The sequence below is a fragment of the Bradysia coprophila genome, unplaced genomic scaffold (genome assembly GCF_014529535.1).
Source record: "Bradysia coprophila strain Holo2 unplaced genomic scaffold, BU_Bcop_v1 contig_24, whole genome shotgun sequence".
NCBI lineage: Eukaryota > Metazoa > Arthropoda > Insecta > Diptera > Sciaridae > Bradysia > Bradysia coprophila.
This window is the reverse complement of record NW_023503501.1, coordinates 5,435,557-5,462,625: the sequence shown is the minus strand read 5'-3', so window position 1 is coordinate 5,462,625 and position 27,069 is coordinate 5,435,557. Positions and strand designations below refer to the sequence as shown.

The following is a 27,069-nucleotide window of genomic DNA, read 5'->3' as shown; positions in this document are numbered from 1 at the left end:
GAGCAGAAAATTGTTACATTTAACGTTTTTTAATCAAATTTCCATACATTTTTAATCATAGTGACCGTGTTACGTACGGTGTATTTTCTTTTGTAAAACCCATAACTTACAGTCAATGGAATAAATTTAGGGTAAACGCTATTCGCACATGGTGCGAATAGTAACTTTCATTTCATTTTCGTTTCATTTAAGAACAAATTCCCATAAATTGAACCTAATACCAGGCATCCCCAATAACGTTATTATTACCCGAAATGATTTCTGTTACTCGAATAACGTTATTCGGAAAACGAAATGAACTCGGTTACTCGAATAACGTTATTCGGAAAACGAAATGAATTCGGTTACTCGAATAACGTTATTCAGGAACCGAATTGAATTCGGTTACTCGAATAACGTTAATCAAAAACCGAAATGAATTCGGTTATTCGAATAACGTTATTCAAAGTCACGAACTAATGTCGGTTAATTTATCACAAATTATTGCAGATTACACTAAAGATCACTTCTAAGGGCTGAAAAAACACAAACTCAAACTCACAGCCACAATTAATCGATCTCTGTGGGCCAGGGTCCATTTTTGTATGGAAAAATTCAAGTTTGGGGCACTCTCCGGTACGTTGTTCCTTTTTAGTCTCTAATCGATAGTGTACAAGGGTGCCACTCCATCCTAGACGATTTAGGTCGCTCAATGGCGAAATGTGTAACAAATGACGAAAATCGGTGGAAATTCTACAAGAAGGATTTTAGTGAATATATTTCTAGGCGATTTACCTGCTCTTATTACTAGTTAGGGGGTAGATCGTTAAAATTCTCTGAGCACTGCTTCATCTTGTTCATGATTTATTACAGTTTCGTCACAGCGTAAATTATTTATACGTCGCTAAGTTTTCGAGTAAAACGAACTTGCCATTTATTTTACACGCTTCATTATCGGAAACCATAGTTTTTTGGGTTCTCTCTGAGGAGCAGACCTTGTAAACAGGTCTAGGGATAAAAATGATGTTTTACTCGCATGGTACCTGTTTTGAATTGATATATACGAAGGCGGAGCTAACTCTCTCACTCTCTTTTGCTCTTTTTGTTTTTTATGTTTTTCGTATCATAAAGCGTGTAAACTTTTGTTCATTATGGAGAGAACACACTCAATCACATTATGTATGTGAACTCGTATCCAACGAGAATTATTTTTGCATACGTAACGTATGTATATTGTAATTTCGTGATTTATCTCCTTATGATGAAAATAACTATTTCTCTACAAAACTTTTATTTTTGATAATACTAGTTTTAGAAGGTTAGGGTCTAGACTTTTCTACAATAACGGAAAAATGTCAATACACCTTCCCGAGAGCTTTCCACAGTTTCCTAAAGTTGGACGAGGGTACCTGAAATGGCTTGAATTCTATTTTTATGACTACTATATTCATTAAATAGCCGCTGTGACAGCGTGCAACTGAGGTGGTCTGAAAAGCATCCCAAAAGAAGTCGACTCAGAGGATTTCACCGGTCTACGACCAAGCACTAGACATGATTTTCGTTTAATACTCAAGTATTACCCAACCCAGTGTTTGATAAGTATGATTTTGTGAATTACTATATAATAATTGCAGCAAGTCAATCGCCTAGATACACATATAGACCCAAAAATCTTTCTTTTGAGAACATCCTGATGAGAAAAAACCGAACTTATCCTTACGCGAGTAATGTGTAATTTTGGATAAATGTCGATTTCCACATTCGTCAATTTGTCATTTCTTACACATTTCGCCATTGAGCGACCTAAATCGTTTAGGACGAGGATGGAGTGGCACCCTTGTACACTATCGATCAGAGATTAAAAACGAACAATGTACCGGAGAGTGCCCCAAACTTTTCCATACAAACATGGACCCCGACCCACAGAGATCGATTAATTGTGTCTGTGAGTTTGAGTTTGTATTTTTTCAGCCCTTGGAAGTGATCTTTAGTTTAATCTGCATGCATTTGTGATAAATTAACCGAAATTAGTTCGTGATTTTGAATAACGTTATTCGAGTAACCGAATTCATTTCGGTTTTTGAATAACGTTATTCGAGTAACCGAATTCATTTCGGTTTTTGAATAACGTTATTCGAGTAACCGAATTCATTTCGGTTATAACATTATTGATGCCTGCCTAATACCTTCCTTAGACACTAGTGAAAAGTAAAATTTGTTAGGATTGACTCCATATTGAAAAGAATAATTTTAATGGCTAATAAGAAGAAATAGTGATGGTAAGAGCATACCTTCATTGTGCCAAAGTATTATAAAATGACTATTCGCCCATGTATGAATAGCCAAAGTATACTTTCTGCACGCACTATTTTTGGGAGAAAATTGTCCAAATTTTTCCTACATTTTTGTAGATTTTCACAATAAATTAACAATTAGAGGTAGTGAAATTTCAGCATGAATTCGCTTCAGCTGTTTTTCGGCTGATCCACACAAACAATCAAAACTGTTTATACGTCTTTATATGGTTTTACCACTACGAAGTGCGTGTTTGTAGCAGCTTCAACTGTATAAACACTTTCGATTTATGTGTGGATCAGCTGAAAAACAGCTGAAGCGAATTCATGCTGAAATTTCACTGCCTGTGACTGTAGGCAAAAAATGGGAAATTTTAGAAAAATGTTTGAAAATTCAAGAAAATCCTAAAAATAATCCCTGCTATCAAGTGTTATAGAACTACTATTCACAGAATGTGTGAATAGCGCTTTCGTAACTTTAGCTTTAACATACACATATCTCACCGACGACATCTTGCTGAACCAGTAAGTTGAAGTTTTCTTTTTAATATTCGTTTTTTGCCTCAAAGAGCGCCGAAGAACATTTTCATTCCGATCGTTTACATCTTCAAGTTGTTGATTTACCGAATCAATTCGTATATACATTCAGATAAAATGTGAGAAAACAGAGAAAAACGAAAATATTTATCCCCTATGACTCATCACGTTAAGTGCGTATCAATAAAAGCTCGTAAAGCTATACACTCGAATATTCAATAAATTTTTTTTATTCCTTTCGTATATTTGCTTTAGGTTTATTGACAGACATTGTAGACATAAAAATTGTACTCCAGCTCATCAAATCAGGGAATGATGTGTTTGGGGTTGGGGTATATCATCAAGATTATGCTACACTATAAGACTACGACGAAATTAATATTTAAACTAAATTAAAGCTGTTGATTAAAGCAGAAATATTTTAAAATTGAGAAAAGATACAAAACGTTGATGTCAAAACAATTCCAGCTATAATTCGTTAAACACTTAATTCGACTACTCCTCCAGACAAAACCCAATTAAAATGCTTTTATACATTTTTGACATACGATTATTGGTTGTGAAGTGTATCCGATCCATGAAAAATTGCTGCTCTTAAGGGTTATGTGGGGGATTGCTAAAACCGAAAGCGTATCTTCGTACGAGGCATCAGATTAATTTATTCGTTTGCCGCATTTGATTCAGAAAACAATAACAGCCGAAAGTAAGTTTTAGTCGAATCTCTTGACGTTGGTTTAAATGTATATGCGAACGGAACGCTGTTTAAAAAAGGGGAGATATTGGATGGAAAACGCATGCAAATTATTTTCGGGAAAACAAAAGTCTCAGCACTTTGCGTGTGTAATACAATTAAAATGATAAATCCATTAACGGCATATGCTTTAAATTTAAATATTTATGAAATATTTAAATGTCTGATTTGCTATGCTGGTAAGGATTAAATTATTTCTAGTGCTTTTGATGTGTTGAATCACTTCACATCTATAGTACTTTATATATCTATCGGATAAAATTGCATTATAACGACATTTCCAAAACGCGAACATAATCAAACAAAACACCCACACCACCACCACATTTCAATTAAATACCTGGTGAGACTTGATTCGTTTGAGTACCTTTTTAGCTGGTTAAACATTGAGTATTTAAATGCGCTAATTAAATAGCGGAGGAAAATTGTCAGGGTAACGCATTAAATCCGAATTGATTGGCTTATGGTTAAAATTTTTGATTGCTTGTATCAGATGGGTACTTTTCTTTGTCGCGAACATGAATCTAGAACATCTAGAATATATTAAAATGTTGAAGCACAAAACGGTGCAATATAAATCGAAGTAATTTCTTCCTAATGTGCACTTCCAATTACACTTTTATAAGAATCTACACCATAAATAGCGACAACAATGTATTTTTCACAATGCAGTCGAGAAAATAGTAATTTTCTTACCTTCGCTGAAACTTCGGAAGCTTTCGTTGTTTTAAAACGTTCTGTTTAACTCGGGAAAATAGTGAATTTCTTGCGTGAATTGACAACCCCTCAAAATGCCATTTCCAACTCGATGAACAATAGTTATTCGCATAACAAGTGATATAAAGTTGAAAAGTCCTCATTTCGTGTGAAGTTTGCTGATTCGAGGCGAAGTCGATGTCAAAAATCACACGAAATTTTTTAATTTTTTATCCCGAGTTTTGTACACTCTCGGAATTTTGAAAACCGACACATTTTCTGTTTCTGTGTTTTACTTGAGTTTCTGATTTCTCCATATGCAAAATACATGCAAAATTCACAAAAAAAACAGTGAAACACAAAACAGAAAATGTGTCGGTTTTCAAAATTCCGCGAGTGTGTAATGAATTTTACATGCTATATGCGTCGAAAACCGTACTTTTCGTGTTTCAAACACTACTTTCGACGCCCTCATAAAATCCATTACATAACTCGGGATAAAAATGAAAAGTCTTGTTTTCGTGTGAATTTTGTTGATCCGAGGCGGATCCGAGGTCAATAAACACACGAAAACGAGACTATTACATGCTTTAGAAACTTTAACCAATTTTCTCGTTTTCCCAATGTGTTTAATAAAGAACGTTTGACTCTAGAAACCAAAGGAAGTAAATAACCATGACATGATTGAGGGTCGAAAATTGTTCTATTGACCAAGAGATATACCCAATTTGTGTGCCAAAACCCATACCCATGCTTATATATCTCAAGCTTCGTCTCGGATTAATAAAATTTACACGAAACCTCGACTTTTCAACTATTTTTCCCTTGGTACAGAAATGACTAATGAAAAGTTGCAAAGTCCAGTTTTCGTATAAAGACGGGCCGTCGCGCGCAATAATCATCAACACGGTGAGCTTGAAATTTTTTTTATTCGACCTCTCGTGGACATGAAAATGTTTTTAGTGGTTTTTGTAGAGTAAGAATAACATAACAAGAAACTATTTCGATGGGAAATTTTTTAAATAGATCGATTTTTCGTTTTCCTGAGGGACCTGCGGGAATCTTCGAAGACTGTTTGGACCCTACTGGTGACTCTCTTAATCACAAAAATATAATTGCTGTTTAGCCTGAGGTCTAAGCTTTACAGCGATGCCAATCATGATATTCATGACTACCAACAAACATCTTTTATGAAGTAAAGTCATTCAACTAGGTCTGAAAGGCTAATTTGAAAGGTCTTATCACACGTGGATGATTTCTATTTTGCCTCAAAAAGTATGTTTTTCCCTGTCAGTGATGTAATAAGCCGTTTTCACTTTAAACAATCAAAATACCCGTCACATGAAAATTATTATTACATTTAAGTGTATTGCGTCTCCAAGTGCACTTGTATTGCAATATTCCTCAACCAAGTGTTTTGTTCTTATAGGAACTTTTGTTTTATTAGTAGTTTCCTTGTTTGATCGATTCATCGGGCAAGTAAGTTAAATGCTTGGACTTTAAATCGATTGGAGATAGTTTCCAATTTTCTGCCAATTGAAGTCGAATAGAAAATATTCTTTTTTATATAGTTACATTTTCGTCTCCCAGAGTAGTTTGCTTTTAGTTATCTTTGAAGGATTTGTAACTTTACCAATAAACCGGAAACATTCTGTTTATGGTGTGTTGTTCACAAAGAAAACTTACTTGATAATGTTTTTCATTAAATTTCTGAAAACTTACGACCAATAGTTTCCCTGGTAAGATTACTTTTATTCGAGTAACTTAGCAGATGGTTTTATTATTTTTTTTTTCTTAATTCTTGATCAGTTTCTGAAAGGGTTCATAACAACTCCTCCATCCACGGAACTACTTATGTTCGATGAAATCTCATAAAAAAAAATCGGTTGAATTCATCTTTTTCGTTAAACCAACCCTCGGGCATACGTTCCACAAGAGAATGTTTGTGTTAACTTTTATATCTACATTCAATTGGTCGAAAATTTATTCACTTTAAATGCGAATATGTTTTATCGTTCGCATTTTTTTAGAAAAAAATGTTCTCATCTCTGTAATAAAAGCGTACAAATGAAAATTATCTGGCGGCATTTAGTCGCGCCAGATTGTCTCGCCTGAACTACTCGACAAAGGAAATTTGGTGAGATTGCAAAATGCAAAATTCCACAAGTTGACTGGATGCTTTGATATTCATGGGAATATTTCCAACTATTACTCATCGTGTCGGGGCTGGTATTATGCATGAATAATGTGTAGACAGGAAATTATGTTGTTGTTTTTTATGGGAGAGAATCGTTTTACTCTCGTCACTTCATGGTCACTCAACTCTTCTGTCGTTTCATATGAAAATTGTTCTTCCAATTGAATGCTTTCGCTTAACTTATCCTACTCTTTACCTTTAACCTGGAACAGACAACAAGCATCTGGCCAGTATTATTATCGGGTCTATAACTTCCATCGATCAAGTTATTTTTAATCTGTCGATTTCAAATCTTGTACTTCAATTGTTTTAACATACATTTTACTGTATAACGGACCATATTACCCAGAGCCTGTTATTATTTTTGTAGTCGTTATCGATAACAGATGAATAGCCGTATGTGACAGGTTAATGCAGCACACCACTTCAATCGAAAATCATTTTTTTGTATGCAACGTTCGCTCTTAAAGTATGTAACTTCAACTGTAATTGAACCAACATGTATTCAGTTGATCGTGGTAGACGTGGTTAATTGATCATGAATTTTAAACTACAAATTGTCTCGAAGCAACAGCCTTTATCCGTGTCTATAATGCCCAGTTTGCGCAAATTTTCGCGAATTTTGTTGTGTCACTATTTTAGGCTTCGGTCCCAAATCTGCCAGGTTAGTTACCTATATTTTCAAGAATTCATTTTCTTTTGCAGAGGATTTCCAAACTGAAAATAGAACACAGTAACACATACGGCCTGGCCGGCTGTACAAAATGATTGTTATTACATTTCAGATCTTCAGATACGTTGCACAACTTTCGTTATTTCTATTAACTAATGTTACACAATAAGAGCCCGTACACAAGATTATCCGAAAAGCAAACACATCCTTCCTAAATGATACTTTTATATAAATTACGAAACATTTATCGCTACCAAACATCTGTTACATATAAAAGCACAAATACGAGGCCTAACGACTCACGTAATATTTTTGTGAAATAACGTTTCCTCTTTAATCTTGAAATACATTTGACGAGCTATGCTAAGCTTTTCGTGACATTGGCTATAATCACATGTGAGGATGAGATTGAAGAATTTTTGTTCTTTTGTGATACGTTTTTGGGGATATAATTTGCTGGTTGTGTCCGGTAAGAAGTTAGGGAAAAAAATAGTCGGGAGACAGTTTTTCGTTTTGGTATGAAAAGGGAAATAATTAAAAGAAATTCCAATCAACGACGTTAATACCACCAGCTCTGTGCTTTGTGACAGTTTTGTTTTTGTTATTTTTCTATGCCAAGGATGTCAACAAACTATCGTTTATAACAATTACGGAAAAGCATCACCGCTGATTCGAGTATGTATACATTGGAGACAATATGAACATAAATCAACATCATTCCTCTATTCCTTCTCATCGTTTTTACTTGAAGAGTAATATCGGCATTCACTGAAACTTTCGTTATTCTTAAATGAAAGCTAAATCTTGAGACGGAGTTTTTTTTTGCTTTTCTTTTTTATTATTACGACCAAGTCTAAATGAAATTTATAAAATTATCGAAATTAGAGACATCACTTGCTTGGAAATATCTGGATTTGACTTTTAGGTATTATTCGCACAATGTGGAATTTCTCTTTATTCCACTAAAAGCAGTCAAAAATAAGTACTTACATTTACAATCCTTACTGCGGCAAGCACACGAGCAATTTTGCGTTGACGAGTTCGACAATTATGCTGCGTTTTCCTTTGTAATCATGCCCGCACGTTAGTAAGCGGGCGTGACGCAAGTCCACTACTAAAAATGTTTTTAAACAAATTTTTTTGAGGACGGCGGAGCATATTTACAGCAACTTTTTTACTTCTCCCCCTTAACTCCAACGACCCTCAAACTAAAATATCTAGAATCTAGGAATTCAAACGAGTTCAACGAGCTATCACACGTTACTGCAGCTTCAAAATTGGCCGAGATATTGAACTTCGAAATATTGATTTTTGTATGAAAATAAGCAAAATTTCGTTTTTTCAGATAATTGAAATCGCCTACGTTAGTTAGTTAGTTACTTAGTTACTTAGTTCCTATGGAAAAGTGGATCCAGCAACTCCTAAACGTTTCTATAGATTTTCCTGAAATTTTGGTTATAGGCTAATAATGGCCCAAAAATAAGAATGGAATTTTCAAAAGTTGGAAAAAACCCATATCTTGGAAGCTGGAGCTCCCAAAGTCTCCACACAAATGCCATATAAAAGCCAATTTGTATGTGTGTGTGTGTGTGTGTTGTATATTTTGGTACATGAAATGGATGGTCATGTGTGTTGTTTTGGGATGTGTTTCTTGTTGGAAATTGTGTGGGTCATTAAGTATTAACTTCCACTAGGTTGGTTCCTAAAATCATGGTATGGTTGGGCAGCGGGAAAAATTTGGTCACTATCAGTTTTTAGACTTATCTCGGGAACTGTGGCAGATGGAAGGTTGGTTTCTGAGGCGAAGTCTCAGAGTTTTGGGAGTAAATTGGACGGTATTGGAGAAAAATGTCGCGAAGTTGGAATTTTCTGTTTCAATTAGGTTTTTAGAGCTATCTCTGTTGGCGCGGTAGATGGAATATTGGTGTCTTCGGCAAAGTCTCAGAGTTTTGGGAGTAGAATACGGGCGAAATGACCAAAATTTGAAAATTGTTTCAATTTTAAGGTTGGTGTCTTAGACAAAGTCTAAGTGTTTTAGAAGCAGAAAACAGTGGAAAATATGAAAATTGTCGGGTAGTTGGATTTTCCTATTTCAAATGTGGTTTTGGTATTATCTTTTGTGTTACGGGACATATAAAATTGCTTTCTTCGTCTCTAAAAAAAAACTTTGGATATGTTATAACTGGCGCTTTATCCTTAAAACTTACAAAAGTACTGATATCAGTTAAAAAACCCTTAAAGGGTAAATGTGACGCAAGTCCTTTATCTTACTTACAAAATAACTGATATCGCTGAGGGTGACGCATTGTGCGTCGTACGCAAAAATTTTATCTACAAACAATTGACTCAAAAAATTTGTGAAAGAAAGTTTGACAAAAAGGAATTTGCGTCACAAGTGGCAGATGTTGAGGAAACTATTGTTAGAAAAATGGTTAAAAAATGTACTGAAAGAATTTACATGGAAGAAAGCCGAATCATCGGCCACTTCTGTCATAATAAGCTGTCATTAATAGCACTTTTGCTTGAAGTGCGTTGATGTTGCACAATTTGTCGAGTGACAACACGTGCTAACACACTCTTTGATAAGGATGTATAATATCCTTAGATATTGTAAATAATAAGCCGAGTCGGTGCACTTTAGGTTACGTTTATTTATTCTTATGTTGCTTGATCGAGTGCTGGTGGTAGACTAATCTAAAGCTGCTGATTGCAATTACGTTGATATGTTTGATATGAAACGTAACTTTACTTGTATGTGTGTGCCTCGTTTACGGGTCACTACAGATGTATGAGTTGAAATCCGAACTACGATGTTTACAGTAAAAGGATTGAATCGGTTCAAAAACCGTTTCTGCTGAGGAATTTTCGTTGGAAGTTGATACACACAACAACAAGCGAAAGCTTACTGTACAGTCTCGGAGTTACAGGAAGTAACAATTACAATCCAATCGCTATTCATCCCACATGCATTACGTGTATTATAACGTGTAAATCGCATGTGGAATGAATAACGTCGATTGGATTGTAATCGTTGAAAATGTAACTCCTTATAATTAATCCACCGTTACTCGTATGACTAAAACGTCCTAATCTGACACCACTCAAACCAGTGTTAAGGCTTGTAGCACTAAAGAGTTGTGACAAAGCCTTACATTTTCCCTTGAATTCGCTCTTCAAATTTAAATCAAAACGTAAATTTACGCACCCGCTCGCTGAAACACAAAAAGCTCGCATTTATAAACACTTCCGACATGCAGCTTAAATTTTCTTTTAAATATCTCATCAACAAATTTCCTCTCTACAACAAAAGCTTCACATTGCGCTCGTTAACTTAGTCATATTTTCATAATCACGAAATCGCAACAATGTTCGATATTAATTTTATTCAACGAACGAACCCACCTATCTTAAACACACCGAAACGAACATATTTTTAACAAAATAAATATTTTCTCCTCATAAATCAGCTTAAATTCAAATTATGTTTAAAAGTTCTGCAATCTTCTCGCACCTCCTTATTTAAGAGCACACTTTTATTCGTTTTATGCGGTGAATTTCTGCTTCAATTATTTATTGTGTTATGATATCCTTGAGGCATATTCGGGTTATTAGTGTGGCTGGGTATACACATATTTTACGAGAGGGAAAACATTTTTAAATTGGATTTGGTCGGATTTTTCAAGAGATTTTCTTGTTTGTAGATTTTATAAACGAACTTTAATGTCTCCTATGTGGTACATATTTGTATGCACCACTAGACTTATTCGATTTTGATGTAATTAGCATTCGTTCATTATTTTCCTCTAAGATTATTTTCTGCATTTCAGATAAGATCCGTGAAATTAAAAAAAAAACTTTGTTTTTCGTTCCACTTTCAACATCATTCACATTCTTGACTCAACGTGCTCTCAACCATTACTATTCTAATGCACGATATTCGAAAACTGACACATGCAGTGAGTGCCGAACATTAAATAGTCTCGGAACACATGTTATTTTGTACATTGGAAAACGGTAAACTTTCAATCCAATGATTCAATTCGGTTTTTATGTTCTCAATTTCCTCAGCTATTATCCTTCTCGTCTCTTGATTGTGCTTTTAGTGCAGAAACCGGTATAAATAAATACCATGCCATCATCGCGTCACATGTACCGAATGTTGTTCTCATTCTTTGGTAGATGTTAAAGATAAATAAAAGGAAAAAGTTTTATATTTTGTACGTGTTTACTGTATTTACGTTACGAAAAGATGTTATCCTTTTAGGTAAACTTCTGAAATGAAATGTAGCATACTTTACGTTTTCCAGATCCGGCATTTATGTATATTACTGAAGCTGTACATATTACTCACCACATACCAACATGGTAACTAATAGCACAGTATGTGATGCTAGGGTGGAGGGAAAACACAAAAAAAATAATTCTATGAAGAGAGTGTCGGTTCTTTAATTCGATGCATTACTGGTGATGGAAATGGTATTTCTTCCATGTTTTCGGATTCACGTGGGATCGGTAAACCTCACACAAGAATTACCATTTTCATTGTTTGTTCCATTGACAAATGTTATTACGATTACAGGAAGAACGGTGATACAGGCTCGGAACAGGTCACGTGAAACCTGAAACCTGACTTAAAATACCTGACAACCTGATTTGACCTGACCTGACCTTGCTTCGATTGCATTATTATAAAAAAATCTCTTTAATTTTTGAAAGAGGTCATCAAAATGAATTAGATAGATTCAGGTCAGGTCAGGTCAACCATAAATTGAGCAGGTCAGTTCCAGGTCAGGCTTTTTACATTTGAATGGTTGAAATTATCGTGACCTGGCCTGACCTGTTCCGAACCATAACGGTGATGCTACACCGAAGCTAGTCACATGCAAATCCAACACAGCTATATAACTTTAGAAATGGCTACAATCATCTGTTATCGACAGCAGAATAACAAACGTAAGCAATGAATGTACGTTTGATAGAATGAAGCAAAAGATTCTGTGTATCAAATACCAGAACAAAGTTTTGAGCAACAGAAGTAATAGATTTAATTATTAAAATATCGCTATACCCTTGCTGTGTTCAGACATTAAGCTTGATACTATCGATTGATACTATCTATGGTAATGTCGATTTATGCTCCATGCTTCAAAGAGTTGCATAGAAAATTGGATTCCGAGCTTATTTATTTCAAGTGCCTTCATATTTTGTATACAGATTTCGTTTGAAGCTGTTCTTATCAACGTATATCAAATGTATTAACATTATCGAACGATGCAGTTATAGGTTTCAAAATAGAAAATCTCAATGTTTTTCGCAGGATTTTCCTTGAACGTCGATATTCATTTTATAGTTAGAGTAACGACAAGCGTATTGCTGTGTAATCGTTAGATCCGTTAGATTGGTTAAGTGTTCTAAATCTATTACTTCAATGGCTTTGCTGTACTTACAGATAAAATACGACTAGATTATTGTCGTGCAGTACGTATCCATGTCTCAATATTGTGGATAAAATCATGGTTTTCGAAATTAATGGTGTATTTCTTACTGCAGAAGCTGAATAAAGAAAATCAAAATGCCCCTGAGGTTATTGTTTGCTTGTATGGCATTTTCAGTAAAACGTTCGCTTATTCTGTCCACTGGTGAAGCACCACAACATTTATATTAAGAATAAACCACCCAGAATGGGGACTCTAACGTCTTGATTGTATATACACATAAAGAAATATTGACTAGAGCATCCGTTTCAACTCTCAATATATACGTTTTGTGTATGATTCGTAAACTTAAAAATCGAAACTTTGAACCATACATAAATAAACCCAAAATATTCTCAACATCCGCTTTGAAATATGGTCGGGCGTGCTGTACATCAAAAGTTTATCTTTTTTTTCGATTTTTGTCTAAAAACTTTTTTCGATAGATACATTCCGGCATGCATTCTCTGCCATTTTACGTTACATAATCCTGTGTACAGTGAAAGAGCCGATCAAGTGATGCATGTTGCAAAATGTATATATATATGAAAATCAACAGCACGCTTTCAATCTTCGAATAAAATCGGGACAAAACCTTGGACAAAACACCAATTTACAAGTAGAGCTGGAAAAACTGAAGTTTTTTGTTTATTGTGTGGCATGTTGAAGTATATGTGCTTTTTGTGTCGTATGTTTATTGAAATTTATTGCTTTACTCGTCGTCCATAGTATGGGGTTTGTTTTTATGTTTCTGTAGATTGGTATACAGAATTTGCACATACTTTTCAATTAAATTTTTTACTCGTTGCATATTTGATCATCAACGAATAATAACAACAATAATAACCGGACTGGAAGGTCCTGTGGACTATTGCTATTAAAGCTAATAGAATTGTTTGCATTGGTTTACCTAACCAAGTTCATTTATAGTATGTTGTGTTACTAGTATTGTAATGTTGATTTTTTCAGCACTATACCCAAGTTTTCCTTACGAGCGGAGCGAGTAAAGAAAATTTGGTCGTGTGCTGAAAAAAATCTCATTACAATACGTGTAACACATCATGCTTTGTGCCAACCGAGAATTGAAATAGACAAATGCCCAAAAAATCATAATTTTCATGGTAAACAATCACTCTTCAAATTTGATCGATCACATTGCTTTGCATTTTCTCAAACGAATGCTGTAACAACTCATACAAATTCCATAACAACACTGCTTTGAGTGCTGAAATATCACATCAAACGGGTGCTGAAATAAGTCACTTTACAACACTAAAATGAGTGCTGAAAAGAGTCGTATTTCAATTCTCGGTGGCACAAAAGACCTTTCCACACTCCATAGGTGACAAAGGTCTGAAGATTTAACGATCGATAAATATCTATTTTCTGATTCGATTCTGTAGCAGAGCGCAAAAATTCAGCCCTTTCCTTGTCCGACCACCCCAAAGTTTGCGATGTTTTCGATGAATTATTGAGAGGAAACTACACCTTCTACCATAGCGACCAATAGCTCAAATGAACGGGGAAAGCCTAAAGTTTTTTTTGATACACTCACAGCGTTTTGAAAACCGACACATTTTCTGTATCTATGTTTACTTGAGTTTTTGATTTCTTCTTATTAAGAGGCATAATTGTTCCTCCTAAGACACACTCCAACATGATTGTTCTTAACAATTGATACTTGCTCCATCCAACGATCACAACTCAAAACAACTAGGAAATTCGGAAAAGCGCAATAATTTAAATTTGAACACACAAAATTTTGACTTAAATATGTAGATTTTCTGTTACTTATTTGCTGAAATCAACTTCTACAATAGGGGGGTCCAGAATCGTTTGGGAAAATAAAAGTTTCGAGAAAGTTGTCGGACCCCGGGGAAAACGAGCCTATATGACCCACTGATAAAAAATGTATATGGGGCCGATGTGATCCGAGTTGATTTATGGGTCGCTCAAGGACGAAATATGTGAAAAACCACGAAAATGAGGGTTAAAGAAAAATTGAACGTAACTAACAGATGCTGAGGTCACTTCTTAAGGTGAGTTGGATTATTTCACTTCAGAATAATCCAAAGAGACCGATTTAATGATTTGTAAGTGCATTCGCATCTCCCAAGTCAGTCAAAGTTTCCCAATCTGTTCACCCAGTCTTTGGGTTCTTCCAAAACATTTATGGGATGTGCATCGGATATATTCATATCTAACGAGAGCTTATGGCATAAGCTTTCATCGCAAAAAGAAATTTTTTTGAAAACAATTTTTTGAAGCTATATAGAAATCGATTTTGGTGCAAAAATGTCAGGGTCGTGAACTCAGACAATTTTCAAATGACTGTTACGTCAAGACACCAACTTGAAACTTATTGTGTGTGGGCTCGTTAGAAAGCCACAGTCATTACCTTTACAACGACACCTAACACTTAATTTTAAGAGTGACTTCGTTTGACTTTGTATTACTTGGAAATTATCTGTCGATTTTTGTATATATAAATATTGTTAGGTGTGCCCAGACGATATAAAAATTCCAAAAAATGAAAACAACGCATTTTTGTTGCTCTTGCATCTAATCTAAGTTGTCTGGACCAAAAAAGTTTGATATTGTCGCTAACAAATTTTTTCCATAGAAAGTAATGGAAAAAATGTATGGAAAATCACAGCGTTTTTTCACATATTTCGTCCTTGAGCTACCCATAAACCAACTCGGATCGCATCGGCCCCATATACAATTTTTATCAGGAGGCCATAAAGGTTTGTTTTCCTCGGGATCCGCCAACTTCCTCGACACTTTGATTTTTTGGACCCCCATATTCTACAATGTATGCACTGGTAATCAGCGCATAAAAAAGGCTGAAATCGTTTAAATTATCAAAAATTCATTTTGTTATTTAGATCAAAAATTTGTTGCCCATATGTCCCCTTTACTGAACGTAGCATTTTAATCGAAATGACATCATTTTTGAAATCATTTTTCGGAAATGATTCGATTTAGTGTGACGCCATTTTATTATATTTTGATAATGCTTAAACCTATTGCAGTTTGTTTTTTAACATTTGTGAAATTTAAAGATTTATTTTAAAAATTTGTGACCGCAATTCCAACCGAATCAGTGGCAGTTTTTCATATAATAGGCTCTTGTGTTGTAATATTTTTGGTGTTGTCAGGAAAGTGAGCAGTTTTGTGAAAATTTTAGCTCCAAACAGAGGTACTTTAATTTCATTATTTTATTAAAAAAATTTTAATTTCTGGAAATTGTAAGACCGCAATTCCAACGGCGAAAGTCCATATTACCTTTCCGAAGCATATTCGAATCATTTTATATGACTTTCTAAGAGATACATCAACAGTTTTCGGGTCGTTTTTTCGGGTTTTGTGGTAGGAAAAAGTGCTGATGCCTCTTAAAATACATGCAAGATTCAACAAAAAATCAACATTTCTATGGCAATTTTTCGAGCTTTTCCGATAGGTCCAAAAATTCCTTAAGTTTAATTTTCAAAAAGAATAAATGTGCAGGTATGTTCGAGATTAGACTCCCCCACCAAAACTTCTAAAACAGAAAAAATCTTTTTTTTTTAATTTCTACCAAATACAATTGGTTTTTACGTGGGAAATGGGTTTTGGTCCTACTTAAAATCCATCGGGTCAAAAGATTGTTATTTCAGGGATTTCACGCAGGAACTGAACTCCGGAGGTTAAATGAGGAAGAATGGCGAAAATAATTCTCTGGCTGATTCTTTCTGCTCTCAGCTAGAACTGACGGTATTTGATGACTTTTTACTAAATTTAGATAATAACTTTTTACGTTTTTTTTGGGTTCCCTTCTGTAATTTTGGAATCATTGATGTGGATGTAGCATAGTTCCTAAAATTCCATCACAGCACATGATCCATCATCTTCCCGGTACCTTCCACCTTCGGCTGAATTTTAGGTTTATATAGATGGTGGAAAATGCACTATGGTTTCCATTGTCGGGAATCGCCAAAACCCCACTTCTATTGTACACGTTCCCAAGCAACAAATATGCCAATTATGTGTCTGATAAAAGGTGTACACACAAAAACATTTCTGACATGTAGAAGGTTGAAGCCTCAACAACCATAGCATGTTATATACACTAATTTGTGGAACTGAACAATGCACACATCCGTGTATATATATGGGTTACATGTACCACAGAGATAAGCAATAAGTTCAAATTTTTTTTTATTTTTCTAATAAAAAATATGATAATTCTACATCTACCACGTGACGTGAATTTATGATTAAAAGCCATTACATTTCGCTATTATATCCCTTCATAAGTCGCATTGTAAAACATTTTTGGAAAATAAAATTTTTTATTCTTCCCAAATATTTCCCCGAACATTTGCAGAAAAAAGAGAACATGTTTGATGTTTGAATGTACTACATTTCCCGAAAAACAACACATCAAAATTCAACAGTCGTAATATTTTTGTTGAAAGCATTTTTTAAGGGTTTAGGTGTGATGTTCAAAATGGTAAGCCTAACCAATCCGTCGTACCTTCTGCATACTTTTATAAATAAAAAAAATGCCACAAGCACCAAAACATAAAACGCGATGAATTATTGGTTGGTTGGGTAATTTTAAAGAAATTTTCCCAATAAATAATAGAAGTGGATAAGTGGTGTCGATGAGAAAGGATAATATTTTCTAGAATTTCGGCTTAATATAAAGTCGTAAATCATAACCGAAAAGACATTGGACGGATTATTTATGGAAAATCCGTGAAATCAGTTTCTCTAACTCAATCTAAATCTCCGTCTACTTTTACCGTATGGTTGTATTATTTATACGAAAAGTCGATCCATTACAGACGTTACAGACTGTATACTGTTGTAGATGAAGCGACATTCAAGGAAGAAAAATGTAAAGAAAAGATGAAAATGAGAAACGTATTGAATTTGTTGGCTTCTGAATTGTTAGTTTCAAAGACTTTTCTTTTCCATTTTGTGTTCGTATTATTAAAGTCTGTTTTCTATTTTAACCCTTGTGATATTAAACGGAGTCAGTTTGTCGCGACAACCAGACGGAAAACGGTTTATATACAACTCATTCGTTTCAGAAAAGCTTAAGATGAACAGAGAAAATTTGAGAGAAGAATGCTACAAGTTGGAATAATGATAATGCGATTCAAAGATGAATTGAAGAAGCACACAGCAAAAAACTTGTATTTGTTTATCTTTCCATTCAAGTGTCTTTCACGGCTTTTTATTGGCTTTGATGCCTTAAGCGAAAAACATAAATGAGTAAAAACCTTTTGAGAAACCTCCATGTCAGTGTTTCAAAAAACCGAAAAACGGCGTGAATGAAATCTCTGGTAAAAATGATGTAAGGAAACGTCAGCGTCAGCGTCAAAACATATTTCGACAATACAGAAACCATTCCGATTTTGTTAGACCGTTCATGAATTTTATCGTACTTCGTATCAATCGAAAGGTAATTTTGGTGGTTTTTCCATCTTGCTATGCTTCTAGTTCCCTGTGGAGGTTTGTGGCCGTTCAAAGTCAGTGGCCTAACATTCGAAAATTATGCTTTCAGTCCAGTGACAAATATCGTCAAATTTAATTTCATTTGAAAGTTACTAAAAATACCTTTCTAATAAGCTTAATTTCGCTATCATCACAAGCCTGAATCAGTAAAAAGCTGTCGGTAACTGTAAGTATAGAGATGTGTCCACTTGCCGAAAAACAGTTGCCTAAGCGAGTTTCTCAAAAAACACACGAGTGAGTTTTGCGAGTATCACAAAGTTTATTCCTAAATACTGAAATACGTAGCAGCAATGGTTTATTGCCTGTTCCATGCGAAAATTGAAAGTCACACAGAAATTTACGTATCCTTCACATAATGGATCATTTTCGCCGGGAGCAAACTGATATGTAATAGTGAATTTTCGCATGGGGCAAACTATAAAATAATTTTCTACAAGAATGAGTTGGGGTACTGAACACTCCAACTTTCCATCCATATTTTAGTCATGTAAAATGCATACAACAAGAACAAAACAACATACAACATCCATAGAAAACAAAATGCATACAGGCCTGTAGGATCACTAGTTGATTTTATTCAAAAACGTGAGGTAAAGCTAAATTTACTTTATGGCGCCAAAGTTTTATTTCAAGTTTTCGAGTAAAATGCCTTACTTGGCAAAGGGGAAAATGATGTACTTCTTACGTGTTTATTGACCTCGGTTTCGCCTCGATCCCTAAATTCCACACAAGAATACCATTTTTATCATTTGTCATATTGATCATTAAACTACTAATAAGTGATGTCGCCTGCCTTTCCTTCAATCTGTACATTTTCTACTCACGCCGTGCAGCAGTTTCCAAGTCTTTGGATTGGAAATATAAAAACAAAATCACAAATTCAATTTGCCTCATTGTTTTCTTCTCCAACTATGGGAACAACCGTCAGAACGAATTAATTTATTCTTGCCAATGGACACTGAAGTACGTGTGTCGATTTTAAAATTGTATCCATTTTAAAGTACATTATATGTGTATAACATGTTGAATGCCGAATATGGCCATAATCTTGTTAATTAAAATCTAACATAAAATTGCACTGCAACAACGTATGGAATAGCATCATCGCGACTAAACCTTTTTCCGAAAGACAACACAATAATTTCATTAAATGGATGGTAAAAACACATTTCCTTTTAACACCCCTTAACAAAATCCATAAGCTTTTAGGCCGTCTTCATTAAGCTATAACATTTAATTATCACGTCTCTGAAGAGATATAAAGTCTGATTAACAGAATAATTACGTTGTGACAGATGAAACGTTTTCATTTTCGAAATATGTTTTCAGTTTTCATGCAAAATTTAATTACTTTTACGTAGGATGGTATAGTTTTGGATGGATAGATGGGTGGATGAAGAACTTCGTTTCGTTAATTTGTTAAGTCGTTCCGTATCTGAATTTTTTTTAAGTAAAAAGAGTACGCTCACCCTCGTCGAAGTGGAATTGTAAATACTGTAAATGTGTCCATGGTTTCCTGTTTAAATTTAATTTTCATTTCTGCCAGAAATAGTTCGTGTAATTATCAAATATGGGGACAAGTGTACAAGAAAGTTACTTTCAAGTTAGCTGAGTGTTCATTCCACATTTCTACAGAAATATATGGTTGGTCCTCGACGAAAAAGCCAAAGTCTTCACAATATAAAAAAATATTTCCGCACCGGATTCGGTTAACAGATGCAGAAAAAAAAAACGAAAGATGAAAACAATAAACTCTTACACCCCAAAAAGGTGTTTAACTGAGCAGAAGTAAATAAGTTATGATAACAACTATAAACTAGGAAAAAAAAGCCCAGGGTGAAATTTCATTTCAAAACCTGGACCGCTTTACTTTTATTTTATTTTTTTCTCGTATTTATCTCTGTTTTTTTCTGGAGTTTTCCGTCGGTTGATTTATGATTGTCCATTAAATACCTCAAAACAGAGGAAAAAAAATACAAACTTTTTTATCTGGTTTGCTAGTTCTGCTTTTTATATTGTGGTATTTCTATTTTGAATTTATTGTTTAATATAGTTGCCTTAGCCTGATGTTTTATCATTCATCTATGTTTTATAGGGTAATATTCCGGGGTTCTTTACCGAAGTGAAAAAGTTCGTAAAAAATAGGAATAATTCACATTATAACATTGTTAGTGGCTTGGATGATTGAATTTACCAGCAGAGCTATAAACCTTTCTTTTTTATGGATTTATGAGATTCACTTTTTAGTTTATTTCCAGGAAGTCTCTATGTGTTTAACAGAAGGATGGACTTCATTTCTTTTGGGACGAAAAGTTTCTGTAAAAATTTACATTTTTCCATTAAAAATGAAATGAAAAACTTGTGTAAAATTGACACCGACGTCATTATAAAATACCATGTCTGTGGAGACACGATACGAAAAGCAGGAGATCACTATCATGCTTTCTGTATCGCAACTTTGACATCGATATGTGTTAGAAATCGTATTTCTCGGTGCAAACTGCTTTATAACATTTTATTCGTTGAAGTGTTCTTTCGAGCGTCATTTAATCCGAGAACCGAGTCTAATATTTTAGCAAGTGTACCCTTCAAAGCACATTCGAGTCACACAGTATATTGAAGTTTGAAGTTGAAGTAAAATATGTTTATCCAAAACTCAGGGACAATTTTTGAGATAACTTGTTCCTACCTTTTCTCAAATTTCCACAAAATTCCTGATTTTTACTTTAATTTTCCCAAATTTTATTTTGGTATCAATATCAAGAATTTGGAAAAATATGAAAATATTTGTGAAAATATTATAAAGATTTGTGGCAACACTGCACACATTAGTTTCACGCGCACTGAACGGACTCATTGTAAACTGTCATTTAGTTTTGACGTTTTCCAGAACGTCCATGATTTGTACATTTGACGTTTAGTTAGTATATAAGAACGATTTATGTATCGGAGAGATCAGATCAATCTCAGCTCTCATCGAGTTCAGATCTCAATAAATAATTATGGAGGAAAACATTTCTTGTTTCATAACTTCCTCCCCATAGATTTCTAAAAATAGCGTCTCTCTGAAAACTACAGTGACGAGCATTTTAAAAACAGTCAATGTAAGAAATTTTACCGACTGATATATCCGAGTATGCCAAAGCCTCAAACCTCAAAAACATTGAACAATTTTGTGTTCCATATTTTCACATAGTGGCTGGTTTTGGAATGTTGATCACTGTAAGATTTTGAACTTCTTCAAAGCACCTAGCAGGGCAATAGAAAAAAATAGAGAAGTAATCGAAGAATGCGAAAATTTCCATACCTTTTTTTTCATAATGTCATTGCAAAATTACCATTAAGGCTGCTAATGGTATTATTGGTACCGAAATACTACTCTATTTGACGTGTAAAAACCTCTATTACCCTGCTAGGTGCTTTGACTTCTTCGTAACTGTGCGCGTCTGTCGGATTGTAAAATTGTGCAATACTTTACGCCATCTGATGAAGCAATGGTTGCTTTGTCAAATTCTGGGTTTTTAATATATATTTTTTTGGCTTGTAGTGAGCCGATGTCACTTGACTTTTGTAAAATTACGTGTTGTCGAAATACTTTAAGAGGGACGGATATTTAGCTGAAATTAAGGTATATTTTTGGGCATTTCGTATTGCATTTTCACTGATATCGTTTTGCAAAAATTCTTTCTGGAAAATGTTGGACGACAATGACCACAATGACAAAATAGTTTTTTGTGGCAGTTTGACCAGTTCTTAAAAAAGTCTATCAGAAATGAATCCATTTTTTATTGAAGCTTTGAAAGTTTTTACACATTTATAGTGGTTGCTGCCATCTTCCATTTTCCAAAGCGGATTTTTGTAAAAACGATCTATTGTTGGCTTTTCAATAAAGCATCCATCCCTCTTAAGAGTCATCGATGCTTTGCTGAAAAGCATACATTTAAGCGTTTTTTAAGTACTGAATTTTAGTTTACTTTTCATAATATCTTATATAACGACCACGAATGAGTTAGCTTTCAACAGACAATAGATTTGGTTTTAGCCGTTTGAAAATTTCGTTAACTCACTTTTCTCAGAGCTACAGCCAAATCTATTTTCTGTTGAAAGCTAACACATTCGTATATTCGTTATTGCTATCGCACATTACAAAAAAGGATTCGGATGAAAAGATAAAATCAAAAATAAAATACGAGACACACAAATGTAGGCTACAATTTGAACTAAGCACCGATGCCTCTTAAAACGGACTAATGTAGGCTGTTCAATAAAGCATCCATTCCTCTTAATACAATTATTTTCTAAACTGGATTGACAGGCTCTATAATCCCACAACGAGAGTGGATTTTTAACTTTTAATTTGAATTTTAAATGCTATTTGCGCCACATACGCAACCACATCTTCATTGTATTTTTCGTAATTTCATTTTATATTTCCAATTATTATTCAACCGTTTTGGGTAATTTATGGCAATAAAAAAACTTTTAATAAACCACAATCAATTTTCCCGTATATCTATAATAAATTCCCGAATATATGAACACACTGTCGATTATAATCGACTCACCTCCAGTAATTTAATATTTTCGGAAAGTATAAAAAAATACACGCCGCGATACCGATATTTTGGCATAAAACCGTCCAATTATTCAAATTTAATTCGATATCCCCCATTGACGCTTGTACCAACAACACTTTAATATTTAACCATAGTTGAGCAAATATGCATACAGGAATTAATTGTCCACGCGAGCTCGAATAAGCTACCTTGTAGTTTATTCATTGAATGGAGTATAGAGGTTTCAGTTTCCATTAATTATTATATTTGGAGAGATGTGAATAATTAATGAATATTTGTTATCACGTTCTATAAACCCCACTTTCGAATGGAGTATTTAGGGAGTTGAATAGAAATTGTATTTTCCAATTGAATACAAATTCAGAATCCCAGTTTTGCCTCCTTTCATATTTTTTCTATATAACCAGCATTTATCCATAAACAAATGCAAAATGCAAGGACAAATGCCGGAACGGGAAGTTTCATTAATGGCTAGAGGCTACAAAGCTAATAAAACATAATTCAGATCGTATGGAGATTGGAGATGTATGCTCTAAGATGAGACAGTTTGAATATTTGCAGAAAGTGCTCAAGGTCCAGTGTCCAGTGTCTTGGACGATTGATTTTAGACAATTTCGCAAGACCGAAAATCCGAGAAAAAATCCAAAATTGTCCTCAATTGCCCGCAAAGCGTGAAATATTTATGTGACTTCTTGCACGTTCGACCTTACATTCGATTGCTTACAAATCGGAACCGATTTTTACGAACTTTTTTTTTGTGAAAGTCATTCACAAAAGAACGGACAAGTTTTCGGTAATTCAACGCAAGCAGTGAATATTTGTTAAAAAAAACAGAAATCAGAAAAAACAATTTTACGAAAATTTATGAAAAGTTTGGTGTATCGGAATTGTGTTAACTTTTAGCTAAGGCTTACAAAATTTCAGTAGGAAATCAATGATTCTAAGCCGATTTTCGTAATATGTTGTCCTTTTTGAGAAATGTCCTACTTTTAAGATTTTACCCTTAATACAACCGCTGTACAAGAATCCGTAGGAACGAGTATGTCGAGAGCGGGTGAAAATTTTAAACGATAGGCAATGGTCCCCAGAAACATAATCGGTCGGGTGTTTTTCTCGATTTTGCGTCAGACCCGAGTATCGGCTTCCCCCCCCCTCCAAATCCGTGTTTTTGCGCATGTTTTACCTTCTCAATTGTAAAATACGAAAAATAAAAATATGGTTTCTTCGGGAAAAGTTTAGAGAATTAAATTTTGAACAAGTCTCCTTGGTGGTCACTTTGTAGAAAATACAGGGTGGTCCGAAAATACTATCGAAATGTGAAAAATGACAAAATATAAGGAAATTTGAATTTTTACTTCATTTTTATGCGTATATGAAAGTACTTCATGAAAATTATTATGAATTTACACTGAAATAGAGTATAAACAAGGTCTATAAACTTTAATTTGCACAGGGTGGTCCTAAAACTTTCGATTTACATGCAAATTTTTCGATAAAAATATATTTTTCTGCTATTTATACACTTTCTGCTGCACAAACTAATTTGTAATTCTATTTTTGGAAAAGAATCATCACCATATCTAAGCAGAATTTGTCTTTAAATGGTTCGAAAAAGATTATCGAACATCCGGAACTCATACTATCTACCATGCAGTCAAGGCAGGATACGAACTAGTAAATTATTGTTTACTATAGTTCGAGTTTTATAGAAAATTCAAAATTTAATATTGCAGTTCCCTTTGATCAGTACAGATATTGACGTAACTGCAGTGTCCTTGTACCACTGGGAAACGATCAACCAATAAGGGTTGAAGGTAAAAACGCCAATAAAATTCAATCCAAGAATCTAGGCTTAACCATTTTAGGTGGTGGGACAATTCTACTCCGTCAATATCGTCAGGAACGGTAATATCATTCTTTAGACGATATTATCGTTCAAAAAACGACAATCACGGTGAGCTTGAAATTTTTTTTATTTGACCTCTCGTGGACATGAAATGTTTTTAGTGGTTTTTGTAGAGGGCGGCAGCACGAGTAGGAATAACATAACAAGAAAATATTTCGATGGGAAAATTTTTAATTAGATCGATTTTTCGTTTTTCTGTGCCCTGCAGGAAGCTTCGAAAATTGTTTGAAACCTACTGGTGACTTGTTTGATCACAAAAATATAGTTACTGTTTAGCCTGAGGTCTAAGCTTTACAGCGATACCAATCATGACATTCATGACTACCAACAAACATCTTTTATGAAGGAAAGTCATTCTGCTATGTCGATGTGAATTTTAAAGGCTGTATCATACGTGGATTACTTATATTTTCTCTTAAAAAGTATTTTTAGTTAATTAACATAATTTAAGGTGTTAATAAAAGGTCAAAGGATGAGCTTGGATTTCATTCTGACAAAATCTTTGTTGGTACACCTGAACGACCACCCAAATTTCTTCGTATAATGTCTCATTTTTTAGTGGAAACAACTAAAATGTTGCAGAATTAGCTTAGAATGACTATTGGAGAAACTACGAACGAAACAAAAGAAAGGTTTGTTAATTTTTGACTCGAGATAATGCAGTTTACTCATGGGTGCAATTTACAAAGAAACCTATTTCGAGTTAAAAATCTTCTTTCGACCTTTTATTAACCCCTTAAATTATGTAAAATAACTAAAAATAATTTATAAGAGAAAATATAAGTAATCCACGTATGATACAGCCTTTAAAATTCACATCGACATAGCAGAATGACTTTCCTTCATAAAAGATGTTTGTTGGTAGTCATGAATGTCATGATTGGTATCGCTGTAAAGCTTAGACCTCAGGCTAAACAGTAACTATATTTTTGTGATCAAACAAGTCACCAGTAGGTTTCAAACAATTTTCGAAGCTTCCTGCAGGGCACAGAAAAACGAAAAATCGATCTAGTTAAAAATTTTCCCATCGAAATATTTTCTTGTTATGTTATTCTTACTCGTGGTGCCGCCCTCTACAAAAACCACTAAAAACATTTCATGTCCACGAGAGGTCGAATAAAATTTTTTTCAAGCTCACCGTGCAATATCCTTTTCTGGACGATATTATCGTTCTAAGAAATTTCATGGATATTTTCGTTTTCTGTACGATAATATCGTCCTGGGCGATATTATCGTTAAAGAAAACGATATTATCGGTCTGGACGACATTATCGTTCTCTTGAACGATAATATCGCCCAGGACGATATTATCGTTCAATAATGCGTGATAATATTGTCCTTTTAAGAATGGCTCGGAAAAATAATCTTTCCATCAGAACCAGAATGATTTTTACTTAAAAAAGGTTCTGGACGATAATATAGTCCTGGGCGATAATATCGTCTAGATTGTTTAAAAAAAAAACTAAATTAAAACCCAGGACAAAATTATACCGTCCAAATCGATATTATCGTTCCAAATATTACCGTCCAGGACGATAATATCGTCCAAATAAACGATAAAGTCGTGCAGAAAATGATATTTTCCCAGTAGATATTTTCATCAAGGACGATATTATCGTTCAAAAAACGATAATATCATTCGTAAATTTTTCACCCAGGACGATATTATCGTTTTCTGGACGATATTATCGTTTTCTGGACGATATTATCGTTTTCTGGACGATATTATCGTTAATAAAAATGATAAAATCGATTTTGGACGATAATATTGTTTTATTTATTTATTTTATTTTTCGAATCTTAATCTAAATCTTCAGGAATCAGCTGTTGCATTTACTGTGAATGTCATAGCGAGAAAAAATATTACGTTTTAAACAGCTTTCACAAAGAGATTGTGATGCATAATTTTGCTTACAAATTTTTTATTTCAATTAAATTCGTTATCAGCGATAGAGAACTCAATCTTTAACAACCTTATGTTTCGTAAGAAACGAAGTACTGTGAAAGAATTATAAGAAGTTACATTGTCAACAATTACGATCCAATCGACGTTATTCATTCCACATGCGATTTACACGTTATAATACATATAAATACGTAAATGTCGTAACGTTGGTAATGCATATGGAATGAATAGCGTCGATTGGATTGTGAATGTTACATCTTATAATTCCCAGAACTCTGAAAAAAACTTAAAAATTAACTGAAAAAATATTATTATCGAAAAATTTGCATGTAAATCGAAAGTTTTAGGACCAACCTGTGCAAATTAAAGTTGATTGACCTTGTGTGTAAATTCTTAATAATTTTTATGAAGTACTTTCATATACGCATAAAAATGAAGTAAAAATTCAAATTTCCTTATATTTTGTCATTTTTCACATTTCGATAGTATTTTCGGACCACCCTGTATTTTCTACAAAGTGACCACCAAGGAGACTTTTGTTCAAAATTTAATTCTCTAAACTTTTCCCGAA

General features: G+C 34.1%; 1 long non-coding RNA gene across 1 annotated transcript; it reads left to right on the top strand.

Moving 5' to 3' along the window:
• Positions 1 to 26,788, top strand: LOC119078105. Its single transcript, XR_005087936.1, has 3 exons — positions 1 to 12; positions 3,410 to 3,415; positions 26,589 to 26,788. It is a non-coding gene; the product is annotated as an uncharacterized LOC119078105 (long non-coding RNA).
• The last annotated feature ends 281 nt before the right edge of the window (positions 26,789 to 27,069 follow it).